This window comes from Tamandua tetradactyla, chromosome 15, assembly GCF_023851605.1.
Source record: "Tamandua tetradactyla isolate mTamTet1 chromosome 15, mTamTet1.pri, whole genome shotgun sequence".
Lineage (NCBI taxonomy): Eukaryota > Metazoa > Chordata > Mammalia > Pilosa > Myrmecophagidae > Tamandua > Tamandua tetradactyla.
The window spans coordinates 21,834,440-21,854,336 of NC_135341.1; the positions used below are offsets into that span (position 1 = coordinate 21,834,440).

The following is a 19,897-nucleotide window of genomic DNA, read 5'->3' on the forward strand; positions in this document are numbered from 1 at the left end:
TTCTGCACAACGTGATTGCTCATTACCAAGATTTATGAGTTCAATCAAACTTTTATTTGGTATATTTTCACATTACAAAATAAGGTAGTGTCTTCAAAGGATGCAAGACAGAAACAAAGTAAGAGTTCAATTAGTCCAATTATCTGAATTTTCCAATGAGTAATTAGGGTCTCAAAAGGTTACAAGACTTTAGAGTACATGAGAGATTGTACACTGTAGCCCACAAATTTATTGTGTTTTCTCTGCAAAGCACTTTTCAAATTTTTAATTAGTTCTCAACATTTAAAAATATCTATGTGGTTCAAGTAAAAAATTGAATTTTGGGCTTCTGTTATAATTGGAAGGTATGGTAACACTCTGCCCGAGTTTTTTATAAAGGTTTAGCAAAAGAAATAGAAATAAGACTAATCAGCCATCACTTAGATCAGTGTTAGCCACTTTTAACTAAAATTTTACTTGTTCTAAGAGTTTCTCTCTGACAGGAGGACATTGGGTATCTGGTTCACGTTCTTGACAGCTCCACCTTCTTGCCATTTCTGCATAGATCTTGATGGTCTGACCCTGGCCTCTGAAATGCCATCAAGAAAATGATCTAGAATTTGGGACTCTATGTTCTGTGTCCCTGGCAACTGGGACAGTTTCCCTGTTAAGATTGGGCTTATAATTTCTGCAGAATTAGAAGGCTGATGCTCAGAATTGCCTTGTTACTTTTTCATTGACCAGTCCAAACACGTGATAGAATTGCTCCTCTGTTGCAAGCAGGTAAGGAGAAAGGGATGCAATATGCTCATGGTTTGATTTCAGGCAACTGCGACACTCAAACTCTGGTGTTTACTATTGATATAGTGATGGAGAAGCAGTGAAAGACAGTGATTCAGAGCATGGACTCTGAAACCAGAACGCTGAGTTCTCCTTCCTGCTGGTATCCCCTAACTGACTGTGTGATCTTGGGCAATTAACTTAACGTATTTCTAAGGCTCTCTTGATTCATCCATATAATGGGAATAGCAGTGATACCCTCCATCAGTGGGTTCTTGTGAAAATCAAGTGAGAAAATATAGTAAATCTTTTAGACCAGTGCCTGGCACATGGTAAGAGCAGTATGTGCCAGTTCAAGTTATTGCTAAGTCGATGTGTTCAACATTGTGCAATTTTTTTTTATCTGTGAAAGGATCAAGCAAGCTAAAGTACTGGCCATAGCAAGCTCTATATTCATTCCTGCCATCGATATCCTCTTCATCATTATTGACATCATAAGCAGGCTTACAAGGCAGGTAATTATGATTGTCTACAAAACATAAGGCATGGAGGATACAATACATGTCTCCCTTTGTCTTTTGTTGAGATACTTCACTGACATTTCTTTGGACAAAGAGCAGAGGCCCATTTGCCCGGTTTCAAAGGCCCTTAGAAAAAAGCGTTGTGGCTAGGGCTCCCAGGAGATTTTTTAAAAGGCTAGCACAAACATGCTTACATAGGGGCATCTGTTGCAAGCTTACCAAAAGAACCTGATAAAGGTTCTAGGATCACTCAACTAGTAACTGATGGGGCCCTCAAGTTACCCTTTCTTTTTGACATCACATTTGTTAACATAGAATAATCCATCTGTATTTTTCAAGTCTTGATATTTTGGTCTTGAATCATTTAAAAATGCTGGTTTACAGTATAGATATTGCCTATTGTCATAACAAATGAACACATCAAATAGGTGTTTCTATGTTTGTGTTAAGAGTGAATTCTAAGCATATGTGACTAGTTCTAAATATATATGACTTCTGCATAGATCTAGACTAAGGAAGACTCTCACAAGTAAATAATATGCAGTAGGGCTCAGTGGCTAAGACCTCCAACTATGAAGTCCATGAGTCCCTGCATCAAATTCTGCTTGGCTATGTGATCTGGTGGCTATGTGACCTTGGGCACATGATCCAGCTTTTAAAAATCATCTGCAAAAAATTATATGTACCTAATATAAGGTGTTGAGCAAATGTTAGTAATAACAGCAGTAGTATTACATTTTTGTCCACCACAATTCCCTTGCTATTTCATACTGTAGTGTCTTGGCTCATGTTGTTCCTTATTCTAGAATGTCTTTTTCACCTGTTCATTTTTTTATTTGTTAACATTTTTTCATTGTGAAATATAACATATATACAAAAAAGCGATAACTTTCAAAGTACATTTTAATAAGTGGTTATAGAACAGATTTCAATGTTTGGTAGACACTGGAGACTATTAAGAAATATCAAAATAATGATTCACTAGTCAAAATTCTTTTGTTAAATCCTAACTTCTGTGTTATAATTCCTCCTTCTCCTGATCTTTAAGGATATTTCAGTTATGCCCATTCTAACTTTTTTCATGTTGAAAAGGGGTATCCACAATATAGGATATGAGGATGGAACTAATTGATGTTCTTGGAGAGACTGACACCTATGGGTTTCAGGACTTATCTGGCCTAGGAGCCATCCACCTGAAGATTTTAGGTTTCTGAAAAGTAAACTGAGTGCCTGCAACTTTTGTAGGATCTCAGAGTCCTGGGTGTTCTTCAGGGTTAACAGGAATGATATTGGTTGAGGGTTGGCAAACCGTGGCAATTAGCAATATCTAGCTAAAGTTTGCATAAGAGTAGCCTCCAGAACAGCCTCTCAACTCTATTTGAGCTCTCTTAGCCACTGATACTCTATCTTGTTACATTTCTTTCCCCCCTGCTGGTCAGGAAGGTGTGGTTGATCCCACAGTTCCTGGGCCGGGCTCATCCCTAGGAGTCATGTCCCACATTGCCAGGGAGAATCACACCCCTGGACTTCATGTCCTACATAGGGGACTTTACCTGCAGAGTTGGGTTAGAGAGAGAGGCCACATCTGAGCAACCAAAGAAGTTCTCCGGAAGTAACTCTTAGGTGTACTTATAGGTAGGCTTAGCTTCTTAGCTTTCTTATGCTACAGAAATGTGTCATAAGAGCAAGCCTTCAGATCTAGGATGTGGCCTATTAACTTGGGAGTCCCTAGTGTTTGAGAGAGTTCACCAATTCACTCTTATTCATTCTTTAATTAAATTAGGCTTTATCTCCTTCAGAAAACTTTTGTGCTGGGCTAAATGCTTTCATAGCTTCTTGGTTTCTGCTTCACCTCCTATGAATTATATTTAAAGCACTTTGTATGTGTGCCTTTCCCGCACTAGACAGTAAGAACCCCAGAGAAAGGACCTCTTACTCATCTTCAATTCCCTTAGACCACAATGGTGCCTGGCACGTACTAAATGCTCAGTAAATGATCAAATTTTTGAAACTCTGCATTGATGCTTATCTTCCCTATGGAATTCTAGAAGAGGAATGGCAACAGTTCTAAACACAGTCTGTCTTTACTATGAAACCACAACTTGTTTATTTCTATAAACACTTCTCAGTGGAAAACATGAAAGATGAATCAATTACCGAATGCCTTCAAAATAATTTATGTTAACAGAAATAAACTATCACCCCAACTTGGTTTGTTTAAAACAGTAACTGACAAATTTCTGTTATTATTCAAAGGATCTTCTTTTAAAGACCATAAGCAATTACAAATTCCTTGGAATTGTTTCCAGTAGCCTTCCACACACCATAGTGCATGTTTAAGTGGTCCAATAACAAAATCAGAATAAGCCAGGGGAGAACTAAGTCTGTATATTGGTAAGTGTTCTTTGAAAAGTTTGATTAAGATCTTCCTGAAGAAAATAAAACAAAAAAAGAATGGGCAGTGAGTACAATGATAGTGAAAGTTAGTTTAATATATTATCAGGATGGGTGGTGCGATGGTGGCTCGGTAGCAAAATTCTCGCCTGCTATGCCAGAGACCCAGGTTCGATTCCCAGTGCCTGCCCATGTTATTTATATATATATATATATATATATAAAATCAGGATTAATGTAGCCAAAGTTACATGATGAAATCTGTAAGTTATAGATACTTAAACAGAAATAAATATGCTTCTTTGATCGTTACTTTATTCTCTTATTGAATTTTGGCATTATTTTCTCTGTTCTTTAATTGTAAGCTATCTAAAGTCCTTTCTGGATATATTAGGACATAAATAAATGACACCTATAGAGCTATTGCATTGTGCTGGTTTGAAACTGTTATGTACCCCAGAAAAAGCCATGTTCTAATCCAATCTTGTGGGTGCAGACCTTTTTTTTTATAGCAAGTTTGTAGAAAATTTATTGAGTATACATGCAGTGGGGAATGCAGGCACTCATCCATTCTTTTTTTTTTTAACTTTTTATTGTATTATATAATGTAGTATAACATATAAGCAAAGCAAAGAAATAAAAAATCAATAGTTTTCAAAGCCCTCTTTAACAAGTAGTTAGTTACAGGACAGATCCAAGAGTCCATCATTGGTTTTGCCATACCATCCTCTCAGATTTTTCCTTCTAGCTACTCCAGAATAAAGGACGCTAGAAGGAATAAATATTTTTTTTTATCAACACAATCGACTTTTTTTTCTTTTTTGTGAAAAATAACACATATACAAAAAAAGCAATAAGTTTCAAAGCACAGTACAACAATTAGTTGTAGAACAAATTTCAGAGTTTGGTGTGGGTTAACAATTCCACAATTTTATGTTTTTACTTCTAGCTGCTCTAAGATACTGGAGACTGAAAGAAATATCAATTTAATGATTCAGCAATCATGTTTGTTTATTAAACCCTAACTTCTCTGTATAACTCCACCATCACCTTTGGTCTTTTTATTCCACTCTTTAGGGGTATTTGGGCTATGGCCATTCTAACTTCCTCATGTTGGAAGAGGCTGTCAATAATATGGAGTAGGGAGATGGAACTAGCTGATGTTCTGGATAGGCTGGGCCCTCTAGGTTTCAGAACTTGTCTGGTCCAGGGACCCATCTGGAGATTGTAGGTTTCCAGAAAGTTACCTTAGTGCATGGAACCTTTGTAAAATCTTATGTATTGCCCTAAGTATTCTTTAGGATTGGCTGGAATGGTTTTGGTTGGGCTTTGACAAGTTATGATAGGTGGCAATGTCTAACTGAAGCTTGCATGAGTAAAACTGACCTCCAGAGTAGCCTCTTGACTCTTTGAACTCTCTCAGTCACCGATACTTTATTAGTTACACTTCTTTTCCCTCTTTTGGTTAGGATGTAATGGTTGATCCCGTGGTGTCAGAGGCAGACTCATCCCTGGGATTCATCTCCCACACTGCCAGGGAGACTTTCACTGCTGGATGTCATGTCCCATGTAGGTGGGGAGGGCAATGACTCGCTGGGTGCAGACCTTTTGTTGGTGGGATATTTTGATTAGGTTGTTTCCATAGAGATGTGACCCTGCTCATTCAAGGTGGGTCTTAGTCCTTTTCTGGAAACCTTTATGAGAGAGAACTCAGAACCAACACAGCGTGCAGAGAAATGAAACCAAGACACAGAGATCTGGAGATGCAGAAGGAGCTGAGAGAGGTGTTTGAATCCAGAAACTAAGAGAGAAGGACAGCAGATGTCACCATGTGTGACAGAGAAACCCCAGACCCGATCAGCTGTTCTAGAGAGAAGGTATCCTTTTGTTGGTGCCTTAATTTGGGCATATGGCCTTAGAATTATAACTTGCAATTAATAAATCCCCTTTGAAAAAACCAATCAATTTCGGGTATATTGCATTCTGGTAGTTTTAGCAAGCAGAAACATGCATATTGAATGTGGAAATAAGAATACGATGATCATGTAATATCAGTAAAAAGGTAAACTTGTTTCTATGTTAAGGACTTTTCTGATACATTTCCCTAGTCAAAGGGGAAATTACCTTTGTCTGTAGCACTTCTTTCCTTTTTTAACAAGTGGGGTAAACATTAAAAGGTATGAAAAATAATTTGAATTATCAAGCCCCCAAGCATTCCAATCTGCCCACAACTTTTCTAAAATTGAGAGATGTGGCACAAACAGACGTCGTCCTTTCAGCGGCCTAATGAGGGAAAATGTCAACTCATGTGAAGTGATGTTTCTCAGAGTGACTTCCCTTTGTGTGCAGTAGGAAAGTTGTGAGCCATTTTGAAGTTAACTCTTTTTATCCCTAAGTGTCCCACGATCACATGCTTAAATGGCAAATCTTCCAGGGGCTGTAGTGCTTTCCAAAAGACAATGGAATTCTGGCAAACACGCAGAGTAGTAGGAAGAATCAATTGTGCCACTTAAGAAAGCAAAGGGAAAACATTGAAAATTCTTGCAAATAAGTATGCCTTCTGTTGCCCATGCAGAAAAACAGCCTTTTGGTATGGATGGTAGGCATAGAGTTGTTTAGTAAATGAGTTGAAACATATCTTGAACATCTACTTTGGCGGTTTTTCTGACAAGTACAGCAACTGTTGTCTGTAAGACATACTGTGTTCAAAACATTTCTTGAGGGCTCTTCCATATTCAATTTTTGTTTGTTACACATCATCAGACAACATTGTTTTGAGCCACTTTTACATACAAGAAACTCACTAGATCTTGCAGGCAAAATATGCAAGGACAGTTTGGACAGTCTTCCTGACCTCTAGGAACCTAGGAATCTGGTTGAGAAGTTGAGATGTATGTAAGTAGAATATAGCTTAAAGTTAAGGCAGGATATGATGAATTTCTGAATCTTACATATTGGTGTTTTCCGAAGGCTGTATCCTTGGTTTTCTTCTCATCTCATTATATACCATGTCTAGACAACCCCATCACAAATGATGGCATTAGCTACTAGCATCTCTAAACCTAAAATTGTCATATCTTTTAGGTCTAACATAGGCCTCTCTCCAGACCTTAAAACCCATGTATTTAGTTGCTTACATCAGTGCTGGTAAACATGTGGTCCATGGACTGGTGCTGGTCAGTGAACTCTTTATGAGTCCACCAGAATGTCAATCAATGCAGAGCTTCCTTATTTAAAAAAAAGTCCTACACATACAAAGTCAGCTGAACTAAACAGCATTCTTAGTGAAGAAGTTGCTGTAATTTCTGGCACAAGCTCATTTTCTTGGTGAGGATCAATAATAAAGGTTTCACTGATGGCACAGATCTACAGACCATACTTTGAAGATCATGAACCATGCCTGTCCTCAGATCACTCAACAATAACATTTATCATCTCAATTAAGTTCTTTCCCCTTCCATTTTTAAAACTCAATGGGTGGCTCAATGGCTATATACCAAGCTGTCCAAATCGTAGATGTGAAACTCAGTTTCAAATCTTTACTATTGCTCATCATCCCCACCAAGGAATGTATGTGTCCTGTTTATTTCTTCCTAAAAAAACTTTAAATCTCTTCCTTCTCTCCGTCACTGATACCCTAATCTAGGCCCTCGTGATTTCTTGCATGAACTTTCACAACAATCTCCTAACTGTTCTCCCTGTCCCCATTCTTGCCAACACTTCACCCAGCCACTGGGGTGAGAATTCTGAGGAACAAATCTAATCATGACCCTTCCTTGCTCACAATTCTCCTGTAGCTTTCTGCTGCTTACAGAGAACAAGTTCTAAACTGGTTTCATGGCATAACTGGATCCCCTTTCCGGATGAACACATCGGGATGTGATAAATCAGAACTGGAATGCTTTTAAAAGGGGGAATTTAATAAGTTACAAGTTTATAGTTCTAAGGAAGTGAACGTGCCCAAATTAAGGCACCAACAGGAGGGTACCTGCACTCAAGAAAGGCTGATTGGTCTGGACGATCTCTGACAGCTGGGAAGTCACATGCTGGTTCCTTGCTTTCAGCCTCTGTCCCTGTTAGGGTTCCTCACTTTACTTCTCCAGGGCTGGCTTTCTTCTCTTGGTGTCCTTTGGCTCTCTCCAGGTACTGGCTTGCTTAATATGTCATGGCAATGTCTGCTGGCTCCAAGGATCTCCAAATATCTGTGTCTCTGGTCTCCATATGTCTGCACTGCTGGGAAGTTTCTTCTGGCTCTGAGAGTTCTATCATTTCTGATTCTCTCCAAAATGTTTCCTCTTTTAAAGGATTCCAGTAAACTAATCAAGATCCACCTGGAATGAGAGGAGTCACATTTCCATCTAATCAAAAGGTCACACCCACAATTGGGTGTATCACATCTCCATATAAATAATCTAATCAAAAGTTTCCAAACAACAGTATTGAATTAGGATGAAAAGAAATGGCTGCTCCCACAAGATTGGATCAGGATTAAAACATGGCTTTTCTGGGGTACATAATATATTCAAGCTGGCACATCCATCTAGCCTTGACTCCTGCAATTCTCGAATACATGCACACTCACACACACAGCTTCCACCATTAAACCACTTACCATCCTCAGCTGTTCCATATTCTCTCATTGCTCAGTGTGTTTGCTCATGCTCTTCCTCCTGCTTGAAATGCCTCCCCATCTTGCCTTCCATCACTTTCCCAGGTAGGCTATGACAGTCACCATAAAAAACAAGAATAAATAGTGAACGCTTATTGGATGTGCTCCATCCACATCTTAACCATGTGCTGTATTAATTACACAGAAGCATTTAGTGTATCTTACTTCAACGTGTACCTGTTTCTTTCTCTTGACTCTACAAGAATCATTTCACTTAGTATCTCTGGGTATCTGATAAATAGTGGGTATACATAACAAGTGCTCAATAAATAGTTGCAGCATGAATTCATAATTGTTGAAATCATGATTTCTTTAGAGGAAAGAACAGTAGTAATAAATATTCCTTGCTATTTACAGCATGTTTGCCAAGATGATCTCATTTCTTTTTAAAAACTTTTTGAGTAGGTGAGATTGCATAATAAACTATTGCATTAGAACAGACAAAATTGAGGGGCAGACAGGTCCCACTGGGCTGGAAAGACTTCAGAACACCTACCAGGGTTTCTGTGTCCAGATATCTTTGTACTGCCCAGGTCATCTCAGATTCACACTAAGAATGGACTGGGCCATTGCAGACTTTTAAAGGTCATGGTCACTCATCCATACTTTTAGAGGCTTCCCTATTTCCTAGCACAACATAATAAGACTCTACCTCATACCCACTTCAATTTAATATTTTTAATTATAAAAAGCTGGAAACTATCTGTTCAGTCTTACTTTTTGAATTATTTTTCTTTATAACTTATTTGGTTAACTGACCAGGAATCAAGTTGCATCATAGGAATCCTTGCAAACTGAAAAAACCAACCTCACTAATTTTTTTCCAAACATAATAATATTTTATGAGTATGAAATTTAACAATTAATGGAGTTGACATCTTTTTGGAAATTGTTTAATTGAAAGTTTATTAGTTTTCATTTTTCTTTCTATACTTTGGAGCTAATACATTTTATCTAACATCTTAGGCTCTTTTTTCAAGGCCATTGGAAAGTTACAAGGCCACCTCACATTGCCTGTTGCCTAACAGATAAAATATTCTTACACTAGGCTTGGTATAAGAAGTGGCACCTCAATTAACCTTCAAGTTGGTGGAGAAGACATGTTTTATGGCATATTTTGGTGGGAGGAATGATACTTTCAAGTATTCAGACATGAGACATTGCAAAGCAAGTTTGACTACCTCTAAATAGACAAATATGATTGCATAAGGGTCCAAGAGTGGAGATGGAAGAAAGAAGAACAAAGATTGACCCATGATTGTGGATGGCCTTCAATGTCAGCACAATGTCAGCAGAAGGGGGATTGTATTAGTTTCCTGTGGCTGCTATAACAAAGTACCACAAACTGGGTGACTTAAAACAACAGAAATTTACTCTCCCATAGTTCTGGGGGCTAAAAGTCTAAAATCAAAGTGTCAGCAGGGCCACTCTTTCTCTGAAGGCACAAGGAGAGGATCCTTCCTTGACTCTTTCCTAGCTTCTGGAGGTTACCAGCAATCGCAGCGATTCCTAGGCTTGGGCAGTAAAACTTCAATCTCTGCCTGCTCCTTCACATGACCATCTTCCCTATGTGTCTGTCTCTGTGTCCAAATTTCACTCGTTTTTTAAGGACACCATTCATACTGGATTTAAGGCCCATGCTAATCCAGTATGTCCTCATCTTGAGCATATCTACAAAGACTCTATTTCCAGATATGGTCCCATTCACGGGTTCTAGGTGGACATGAAATTGGGGGGGACGCTATTCAATTCAATACAGAGGTTCAAGAGGCTTTATCCTCTAGGCAGTGGGAAACTACTGAAAAATTCTAAGCAGAACAGTGACATGACCAACATAGTATTTTAAGAAAATGAATCTAAGCAGGTGTATGGGAGATACAGAGAAGGGAAAGAAAGGAGGAGTGTAAATGCTTTCACATCATGAGAAAAGGTCATGAATTAGGCTTGAATGTTTTATCCAGCACAGATGATGTTTAGAATTTTGTAGAAAATCTCAGAAAATTAATGCCTATATGTAGACGTGTCTTGAATGAATAGTTCAAAGGTATTTCAGAAGAACAATGCTGATCCTTGTCTTAAATTTATTAGAGTAATTTTTCTGTGTTTGTCATAATGTGTGGAGTAGGAATGTTCATTTCTCTTCCTACAAATTTTACAAATGTGAAGCAAGGTGCTTGCCCTTTAAGTTATATTTAATTTCAGTGACCAGCATTCTGAACGCCTCCCTGTGCAGACTCAAAAATGCTCCTGTAGGGCGGGCCATGGTGGCTCAGCAGGTAAGAATGCTTGCCTGCCAAGCTGGAGGACCCGGGTTCGATTCCCGGTGCCTGCCCATGTAAAAAAAAAATTAAAAAAAAAAATGCTCCTGTATAACATTGTGGAAAACATAGCACTTGGACAGAGATCATAGAGCTGAACCTGGTATAATTTTAGAAAATGTACTTGTGATTCCATTTCTGGTTCCACCTGCTCTGGAGAATACAGATGGAGTTTAATCTGGCTCCAAGAGGGCATAAGCCTCGCAGTGAGCCCAGGTTTATATTGAGTCCACAAGAGGACAGGGCAGGGGTCCTGACTTCTGATGGAGGGTTAAGGGCTGGAGGGGAAATTTCTGAGAGTGGCCAAATGGACTAAAAGAGAATATTGGATTTGTGCCTGTTGCCAAATGATTCCATTCCCAAAACTGATCCAAGTTTGTACAGGATTCTAGGGGAGAGGATACATTTGTTTTCTGCCCTTCATTGCACCTCTAAATGGAAGCGTTCTGATCTAAGTGGTAAGATTCCAGAAAAGTTATTGGCCCACATGCAAGGTCAAAGTCACTTACATTAAAAGGAATACATAATGTTCCCAATCATTTCCCCCATCTCACACACTCTTTGGTGATATTGCCTCTTCAGTCTTACCTGTTAATACATATGGTAAGGTTTGGATCTGGGCATGGGGGTAAGAAAACGTACATGTTTTAGCCTAGTCTTCCAAAGTTCTGATAATAAAGAGGGATTTTATTTTCCATTTGTTATTGTTATCTGTGTGTATAGCTCCCCTAAGAGAATAGGTGACTTTGCTCTGAGCTAAGATTCAGGGATTACTGGTAACCAATCATTACATTATCTTGAAGGCTTCAGAACACCACATTAAATACCAGAGGGTCAGAGCCAGCTTCCTAGAAGAGCTTGCATTGCAGCTGAGGAAAAGATGGGCTTTAAACCTGAGAATAATAGGTATTCTTGGGACAGCATGAGCAAGGCACAGAAGCAAAATACAGTTGGAATATAGAACACATAAGAGGCATGAAGTCGAAAAGGTAGGTTGAGACCAGTTAGTGGTAAACATCCTTCAATGTCAAGTGGACAGCTAGTCTTTTTTCAGTTTTCCTTTATTCCTTAGGTAGTATGAAATCTTCGAAAATGATCTGTAGTCCCGAATAGCTTCAAAGGAAATACCACTGAACTGAGGCATAGGGCCTATCAAAGACAATGGAGATATCTAGGTGATTGGCTTGACTTTGTCTTAAGTGACATCACATGAGGCTTCAAAATTTCCAAAGAATATTGTCAACACAAGCAGTGTGTCTTATTTGCAAAGAACATGATTTGCTCTGAAATTTTTCCATGATCAGGTTAGAAAAAACTTCCTATGAGCTTTGACAAATGCCCACTTCATTTGCTAACCTTTCTTTTAGCCTAGCAATGGAGAAAAGAAAAGGATTTTTTCTACAGTCTACTTTCCCTCGGCATCCTATGTACTGTTGCATATTAAGGATTTGGTATGAAAATCTTCAAAATGAACAAACACTGGTTAAGATTTGTACTTGTTTTAATTAATCAAAACACATTTCTGCTACCTCTCTTTGCAACACGGCAGGCCTTAACAATTGTGGATCTGTATTTTAGTCCAAAAAGCTTTTTTATATTTTCTCTTCCATCTCTATGTGCTGAGAGCTCAAAGCTGTCTTTTAGTCAATATTCAATTAGGGTTTGAATTGTAAGACCGGGTTGAGTTCTTACAGGAGTTGTCACGTAGTCATTTGCTCCCGCCTCCATTTACTTATGTGCAGAAAACAATTCATCATTTTCCACTAAATGAATGTAGGTCTACTGCAGCATAAGTTAAATATTATGCCAAATTAAAAGGTCTGTTTACTTCCTCATGACCTGGTAATAAATGACAACATTAGAGGTTAGAAAAGGACCCTTGCAAGAGAAAACCAAATTCAACATTATATAGATTGTATAAACCAAAATTTGAGAGTTTTATGATCCAGAACATTACCCTTTTCTCCTTCACAGTAAGAATTCTGTGCACTTCTGTTTTGTGTACTCATCCAAATGCTTATATGTAAGGCTTCCTCTAATCATTATCCCTTTGGCATATTCTTATGTTTCCAGCACAATCCATTACTAAATATTATCTTTGTCACTGATCTGTGGTTTTAGAACACAAACAAATAAACTTCTAAGATTATTTAAAACCTTAACAAAGATCTTTAACAAATATAATAGCAACAAAGTTTCTAGTGAATGTAGTCATTTCTTTTCATTTTATATACAGCAAACTAACCTACCTATTTGAAAATCCAAATCTTTAGGGATAATTGTGATGCGAAATAGTATGTTACACTGGATGAAGATCTACCTTGTTTCATGATCAAAAACTCATGTGAGCAAAAATTCACGCAAAACTAATGTAGATACTCTGCAAATGTATCCAATGAATTTAACCAATGACTGTCCGATTGAGATGATTCAAACAAAGCTTTCTATTGTAACTTTTAAATAGAAAAAATATGTACATCCTGTTTTAAGTAGACACTACTGGTTATCTGTCTCATAGTCACTCCCCACTTCTAAACAGAATTACATTTTTTCCCTGATATCTCCTCCATTCCCAGCTTCAGAAATGTGTACAGATTAGTCCAAGCTCATAGTATTGTACTGGAAATATAACTGGCTCATGGGTGGACATGCTGTGTTGATCCAGTCAGACTGAAGGGAACTACCTGCACTCCATGTTGGGGGAAGAGGTTTCACTCCTGTCCTAAAACCAACATAGCTAAGGAAGCATTTGCAGGGATTTCTGCTGACAGCCATCTTAGAACCATGATGATACCCAATTTAGGCAGAAGCCAGTGCTGAAGACTGCAAAGTAATTGAGAGATGGAAATATCTTGATTTTTGATAATAGTATTATGCTGCAACATTGAGCCAGACACGGAGCCCATCTTCTTTCTGGACTTTCAATAATGTAGTAATTCTCCTTGTATAAGTTGATTTGAGTTGAGATTTCCTTCTTGCAGCCAAAACTGATCTACCTAATACTGAATTTCTTTTCAAAATAGGAATTATAAGGGAATGAATTATCAGATCTTAACTCACTAATTTATTTTAATATTTAGATTTTTCGAATTTAAGAAGCAAATTAAGAAGTATTTCCTCTCAACTCTAGGTACCATTTAGCAAAAAAAAGGTGTAAGTTCATTAGCTATAACTAGTATCTAAGCACAAGGCTAATTTTTATTATAACTAAGAAAGATAAATAAATTGAGTTCAATGAAATATTCTTCCTCATTTTGACCTATAATGACTAATGAACATATTTTTCTGTAAACAAAAGTAAAATACTTATTACAGAAAATTCAAATAATATGAAAATATTTAAAACAGAAATTAAAATAATTCTTTATCACACTACCCAAAAACAACCACCACACATGTAAAATATGTCTCTATATCTACATGGATATATAGAGAGATTGATTTTATATACATTTTTATATAAAATCAGTACTTTACATGTTTTGTAACCTATTTTATTTTGTGCAACAGTATATAAAATGAATTATTTTGTGTAAATACAATAAATATGAAAAATAATAAATATAAAGCTCTGCCATCCTTTTAAATGTGTACATAGCAGTCCATTTGATGGATGTACAATATTGTATTTAACCACTGTGTATCAAATATTTTCTATTTTTTGCCACTATATACATTCTACAGTGAGCATCTTTTATGTACATGTATTTCTATACTTCTCCAAATTTGTATGTCCTTAAAACATTGATACTAATTTCCAAATTATTCTTCCCAGCACTGTAGAAATTTAGCTTCTCAGGAGTAATCATGAACTGTCTGGTTGTCCACGGTGAAATTAAACATTTTTAAATTTCAGCTTTGCTAGCTTGGTGTGTGACTTAAAAAGTTCTCTCTGTATTTGCATTTCCTTTTTACATGTTCATTGCCTTTTTTATGTGTCTTCTTTTACAAATACCCTGTTCTATCCCATCCATTTTTCTGTTTCTTATCTATTTTAAGTGTTCTTTATATTTTGGTGGTAACAGCACTTTGTTATATGTGTGCAATTTATTTTTTGTCATTTGTCATTGGATTTTTTAATATTTATTTTAGTAGAACAGAATTCTTTTCTATTCAATTTTCCCTGTTATGGTTTCTTGTGTTTCATGCAATGAAAGACTTTCTCCACCCAAAGATTATAAAATAATTGCTCATATGTTTTCCTTTATTGCTTTTGTGGTTTCAGTTTTCACCTTTACATTCTTGACTCATCTGAAGTTTATGTTGGTATAATGAATGAAATATGAAACCAACTTATTTTTTCCAAATGACCAGCCAGTTGTCTCAACATTCTAGATTTAAAAATATATTTGCTCTCCACTTATTTTAAGTGCCTTTCTCTTCATTTTTCAGGGTTGTTGTAACAGAAATTTATCTCACCATAACAAGGAGGTCAGTGCTTGACCAAACAACTGAATGCTATAACTTAGTCAAGTTGACACATGAAATTAACCATCACAGCCTCTTTTATCAAACACACTAAATTCTTATTAATATTTAAGTTATTTGATCTCTCAGTACAAAGCCATTGATCTAACTTTCTCTTCCTATATTATTACCACTATGATATTAATACTGTAGTTTTATGATGTGTTTTCAGTTATATTAATCAATAAGTTCCTTTTATTACACTTCTTCAGAATGTCTCAGACTCTTATTGCCATTTTTATTCTTTGGGAAAATGTTTTTTAATCATTCTGTCCATTTTAAAGTAAAAGTTCCCTTGGATTTTGATTGAAATTTCATTGTATCTATAGATTAATATAGGAATTACTGACATCTTTGTTACATTGAATCCTCTAGTTCAATATCTAGGAAAATCTCTACATTAATTAAGAATTTTTTTTATGTACCACAATTTATTGTCATAGTTTTTAACATATAAATCCTGAATATTTACTGTTGAATTTATTACTAACTAAATTATAACATTTATTAACTACTGCCCACTTACCTTCTCCTGGCATTAACCAAAACTCTCCATTCACTCTGCTGTGGATAATTGGATATACTCTAATACAGCTGGGCACTTCTCCCATCAGGTGGGTGTACACTCATCAAGAGTCCTGGTGCATCCTAACCCTTTTTAAGCTAACTTCAGTTGTCATTGTGCTTCCATGATTCAATTAAATATTCTATAATTGGATGAGGTATAAGTGAGAAAACAAGGAGTAATCTTTGCTTATGTTAACCAAGTTGATTGCTTTGGGAAGATTCAATTATGTCAAGAGAAATATCATTAAGTTTTAGTTGGGCAAATCTATAGTTAAATTTGGGGGGAAAAGTCATGAAAAGCTAGAGAAATCATTGATCTGAATGCTTAAATGTCCTTAAAATTTTACTCCACTATAAGAAACAAGTATTGGAAATACTAGACAGTATATTTTGAATGTAATAGGGATGTGGTAGTAAAGATTGAACATAAAGACAAGTCAGCAACCCTATATGAAAAAAAATGACAAATGAGGAATTATAAATTTTAAATACAATTAGATATTTACTTTGTTTTTTATGATTTTAATCAGTGGCTTTTATTATAATCACAGAGTTGTGCATTTGTCACCACGATCAATTTTAAAACATTTTTATTAGTCCAAAGAGAAAAAAATCCATAACCCTTAACAGTCACCTCTCAATCCCTCTATCCTTCTCCAGTTCTTCATAACTAGTAGTCTAATTCTGTCTCTGTAGATTTTTTCATATTTAAAGAATACTAAAATAGTAGTTGACTATAGACCATAGTTTGTTCTAGTTGTATTTTTCCCATATACAGCCCTATTATTGACACCTTGTACTAGTGACATACATTTGTTAAAGTCTATGAAAGAGCATTCTTATATTTGTACTGCTCACCACAGTCACTGTCCACAACAGAGTTCACTACGTTCTACAGTCCCATGTTTTATCTTCTAGCTTTCCTTTAAGTCACATACATGACCTAAAACCACCCATTTCATCCACATTCACACACATAATTCAGTGCTGTTACTGATATTCACAGCAATGTGCTACCATCACCTCTATGCATTTCCATAAGCTTCAGCTCCCTACTCTCTCTCCAATCTATCCCCTGTTAACCTACATTCTAGATTCTAACTCTAGAGTTTGCTAATTATACTTAGTTCATATTAGTGAGATCAAACAATATTTATCCTTTAATGTCTGGCTTACTTCACACAACATAATGTCCTCAAATTCATCTATGTTGTTGCATGCCTCAGGACATCATTCCTTCTTACCACTGAATAATATTCCATCATATGTATATACCACATTTTGCTAATCCACTCATCAGTTGATGGACACATGGGCTGCTTCCATCTTTTGGCAATTGTGAATAATGCCACTGTGAACACTGATGTGCAAATGTCTGTTTGTGTCCCTGCTTTCAGTTCTTCTGAGTATAAACCTAGTAGCAGGATTGCTGGATCATATGGCAGTTCTATACTTAGCTTCCTGAGAAACAACCAAACTATCTTCCACAGCAGCTGCACCATTTTACATGTCCACGAGCACTGAATGAGTGCTCCTCTCTCTCCACATCCTCTCCAACACTTGTAGCTTTCTATTTTTTAAATAGTGGCCATACCAATAGATGTAAAATGATAACTTATTGTGGTTTTAATTTGCATTTCTCTAATAGCTAGTGACATTGGGCATCTGTTAATGTGCTTTTTGGCCATATGTATTTCCTCTTTGGAAAAATGTCTATTCAAGTCTATTTTAGTTTGCTAAAGTTGCCAGAATGCAAAATACCAGAAATGGATTGGCTTTTATAACGAGGATTTATTAGATTATAAATGTACACCCTAAGACGTTGAAAATGTTTATATTAAGGCATCTAGAGCAAGATACCTTGACTTTGAAGAAAGGCCACTGGCATCTGTCAGCTGGGAAGGCACGTCGCTGGTATCTGCTGGTCTTTGCTCCCAGCTCATTGCTTTCAGCTTCTGATTCCAGTGGCTTTCTCCCAAAGTGTCCCTACTTAGCTTTTCTGGGACAAACTCTGGATTTCACTTCTTAGCTTAGCATCTACAAACGTCTGTGTCTTGGTTTCATCTCTCTGCTCTCTGTGTCGGCTCTCAGCTCTCTCTAAGTTTTCTGCTTTTTATTCTGTCCATAGAGGACTCCAGTAAAAGGATTAGGCCCAATCTTGAATTGGTTGGGTCACATCTGCATGGAAACAACCTAATCAAATGGTTCCACCCAACAACAGGCCCCAACAGATTGGGTTAGAAGAACATGGCTTTTCTGGGGTACATAATAGTTTCAAACCAACACAGAGTCTTTTACCCATTTTTAAATTAGGTTGTCTTTTTCTTTGGGGGTTGTAGGATTTCTTTATGTATTCTGCGTATCAAACCCTTATCAGGTAATTGTTTTCCAAATATTTTCTTTCATTGAATAGGCTGCCTTTTCATTTTCTTGACAAAGTTTTTTGAAGCTCAAAATTTTTAATATTGAGGAGATCCCATTTATCTTTTTGTTGTTGTTGTTGCTTGTGCACTGGGTTTATAAAGTGTAAGAAACTGTTGCCTGCCCCAAGATCTTGAAGATGCTTCCCTACATGTTTTTCTAGAAGTTTTATGGTCCTGGTTCTTATATTTAAGTATTTGATCCATTTTGGGTTGATTTTTGTATAAGGTATGAAATAAGGTCCTCTTTCATTCTTTTGAATATGGATATCTTGTTCTCCCAGCATCATTTGTTGAAGACACTATTCTTTACCAGTTGGGTGAACTTGATAGCCTTGGCAAACATCAATTGGCCATAGAGGTGAAAGTCTATTTCTAAACTCTCAATTTGATTCCATTGGTCAATATATCTATCCCTGTGCCAGTAACTTGCTGTTCTGAGCACTGTAGCTTTGTAATATGTTTTAAAGTCAGGATGTGTGAGTTTTCCAAATTTGCTCTTCTTTCTCAAGATGTTTTTGGTACTTTGAGGCTCCTTACCCTTCCAAATAAATTTGTTAATTTGCTTTTCCAATTCTGCAAAGTAGGCTTTTGGAATTTTGATTGTGATTGTGTTGAATCTGTATATCAATTTGTAAGGAATTGACATATTAACAGTATTTAGTTTTCTAATCCATGAACATAGAATGTTATTCCATTAATTTGGTCTTCTTTGATTTCTTTAAGCATGTTTTGCAGGGGTTTTTTGTATACAAGTCCTTTAATCCTTGGTTAAATTTATTCCTAGATATTTGATTCTTTTAGTTGCTATTGTAAATGGAATTTTTTCTTGATTTCCTTCTCAGATTGTATGTTACTAGTGTACAGAAACGGTACTGATTTTTGCATGTTGATTTTGTATTCTATTGCTTTGCTGAACTTGTTTATTAGCTCTATTAGCTTAGTTGTCAATTTGTGGGGACTTTATATGTAGGATCATGTCATCTGGAAATATGGAAAATTTTAATTCTTCCTTTCCAGGTTGGAGGCCTTTTATTTCTTTTACTTACCAAACTGCTCTTACTAGAACTTCTAGCACAATGTTGAATAATAGTGATGACAGTGGGCATTCTTGTCTTGTTCTAGATCTTAGAGGGAGCGCTTGCGTTCTTTTGCCATTGAGTAAAATGTTAGTTTAGGTTTTTCATCTGTGTCCCTCATCATGTTGAGGGCATGTGGCTGGGCTTCCTTCTATTCCTGTCTTTCAAAGTGTTTTTATCAAGAAAGGATGCTGGGTTTTGTCAAATGCCTTTTCTTTGTCAATTGGGATGATCATGTGGTCTTTTCCCCTTCAATCTGTCAATGTGGTGTATTAGCTTATTTGATTTTCTTTGAAGAACCACCCTTGAATGCCTGGCACAAAACCCACTTAATCATGGTTTTTAATTATTTTTATGTGCTGTTGGATTCAGTTTGCAAATATTTCATTAAGGAGTTTGCATCTATATTCATTAGAGAAATTGGTCCATAATTTTCTTTTCTTGTAGTATCTTTCTCTAGCTTTGGTATTAGGGTAATATTGGCTTCATAGAATTAGTTAGGTAGTATTCCCTCTTCTTCAGTTTTTTAGAAGAGTTGGAGCAGGATTGATGTTATTTCTTCTTGGAATAATTGATATAATTCACTTGTGAAGCTGTCTGGTCCTGGGCTGTTCAGTTTGGGAAGGTTATTGATAACTGATTCAATGTCTTTACCTCCTTATTGAGGTCTTCTGCTTCTTTTAGAGTCAGTATAAGTTGTTCA

The 19,897-nt window shown here is 36.5% G+C and overlaps 1 protein-coding gene and 1 long non-coding RNA gene across 3 annotated transcripts in view; one reads left to right on the forward strand and one right to left on the reverse strand.

The window, feature by feature from the left end:
- The window catches only part of CADPS (calcium dependent secretion activator), a 494,336-nt gene that overhangs the window by 11,417 nt on the left and 463,022 nt on the right, over positions 1-19,897 (forward strand). The gene's annotated exons all lie outside the window — the stretch shown is intronic.
- Positions 12,196-15,824, reverse strand: LOC143657883 (uncharacterized). Its single transcript, XR_013163008.1, has 3 exons — positions 15,655-15,824; positions 12,619-12,770; positions 12,196-12,500 (listed from the first exon to the last, which is right to left on the reverse strand). It is a non-coding gene; the product is annotated as an uncharacterized LOC143657883 (long non-coding RNA).